Source organism: Leptonychotes weddellii, chromosome 3 (genome assembly GCF_054177405.1).
Source record: "Leptonychotes weddellii isolate Sample4059 chromosome 3, ASM5417740v2, whole genome shotgun sequence".
NCBI classification, from domain to species: domain Eukaryota; kingdom Metazoa; phylum Chordata; class Mammalia; order Carnivora; family Phocidae; genus Leptonychotes; species Leptonychotes weddellii.
Genome location: NC_138371.1, coordinates 9,407,102 through 9,409,063, shown reverse-complemented (window position 1 = coordinate 9,409,063; position 1,962 = coordinate 9,407,102).

Sequence of the window (1,962 nt, the reverse complement as noted above, 5' to 3'; positions counted from 1 at the left end):
TTAATTCTACCTGGGGCAAATGATGTATCTCTGGGTGCAGACTAGAGATGAAAATGTATCATTACTAGTCATGATATAATTTTTCTTAAAAGCATATGGAAATAGATACTTTTCTTTTTTCTCTAAGGAGGGAATAAAGTTGTCCAAGAAGCATTTGCATGACTCCATTGTTCATAAAGCTGGCAGGCATTTACTGAGCATCGACCATCTCGGGGGTGGCCGGTAAAACAGGAATCGAAGCAGACTAAAATTCCTGCCATCATGATAGGAAATAAACAAGCTAAATGAGTCAAATACAGAGTGTTTCAAAATATAAGTGACATTAAAGAAAAATAAAGTACAAAAAAAAAAAGTGTGGGAAGATTGGGTTACAGCATTACCTTGGTGGCCCGAGAAGGTGACACCTGAATAAAACAGGAAAGATGTGATGGAACAGGGCATGTAGATCTCTACAGAGAAGGCTGTTCCAGGCAGGGGAACAGCCAGTGCAAAGACCTTGAGGTAACGATCTTGCATGGACTTCTCCAGCATCCTCCTTCACTGTCCCACTCCAGCAGCTCATCACGCTGGTCCCTTAGATCCCCTTGCATGCTTCACCTCCACCACCCACACATGCTTTTCCCAGATCCACTAATTCCTCTGTTCAGACCCTTATTTCTCTAAATATTTGCACAATTTTACAAGTTCTTATTCTCTTATTCCAAAATAATAATGGTGGTTCTGCTTCCCTGATCAATCCCTGACTTTTACATAGTCTTATGCTTCAAAATTCAAAAGTCACCAAAGTGCACTGTGACCTGAGGGTTAATTTTTATCAGGGCTGGAATTGACCTGAGGTGTTTGGCTGGAGTCCCTGCATGACACGGATCTCTGGTCAAGAAGTGAAATGTACTGATTCGGTGTTTGTGACCATGGGTCTGAGGAGTTTGGGGGTGGTTTGTGCCTCTTGTCAGCCTTCTTTACTGATAATGGAGGATTTGTGATTTGTACCTGCTGTCAGTGAGACCTCCAGTGGGCTCTTGTTATTGGGCCTGCATACTTAATAAGAAATCTGGCGACCTGACCAGCGATGTATAAGAAGCCCCAGCCAAGACTCTTGGTGTTGTTCTCTGTACATGCTCCTGATTCAAGAGAGAAAAGCGTGTCTGATGTGATCCTACAGAGGGAGGACAATCGGAACTTGGGCCTGCCTCTCCAGTCTCCTTGCTGGGTGGCATCCTTTACCTATGATGTCCTTTCTTTACTTTTGCAACTAAATTGAGTTATTTTCCTGCAGTAAATGGTAAATGAGTAAGCATTGCCATTTGGAGTCCAGTGAGTCTTTTTTAGCAACGGACCCAGCCTGACTGCCCCTCCAGCACACGTGCTGTGAAATTTCTCCCTTCCATCCTTGTGTCGCAGCCACTGGCTACCCTCCCTGGAGGAAACCAGTGTTATAAATGCCAAATGAGTCTTCCAACAGATATTTCATGTGTATTTAAGCAAAATCATATAAACAGTTCTTCCTATTTCATACAAATGGAAGAATTTTGTATACACTGTCTGCTCCTTGGTTATTCCAAGAAATTATATTTTAGAGAGTTTTAATTTTCTTGAAACTTATTTGATAGGAAGTTATAAGATCTGTCTTTATAGAGAGACTAAGTTTCTTAAATGCAATCCCTCCTGGTCCCAGCTTTGTAACTTTTGTCTTTTGCCTGTATAGGGAGTATGAGGTTGAGACACAACCCTGAACTTCAAAAAAAGTCCCATTACAGAAGAATGAAACTCAACCATTCTCTTACACGATACACAAAGATGAACTCAAATGGATGAAAGACCTCAATATGAGACAGGAATCCATCAAAATCCTAGAGGAGAACATAGGCAGTAACCTCTTCGACATCGGCCAACTTCTCTCAAGACACATCCCCAAAGGCAAGGGAAACAAAAGCAAAAATGAACTTTTCGCACTTCATCAAG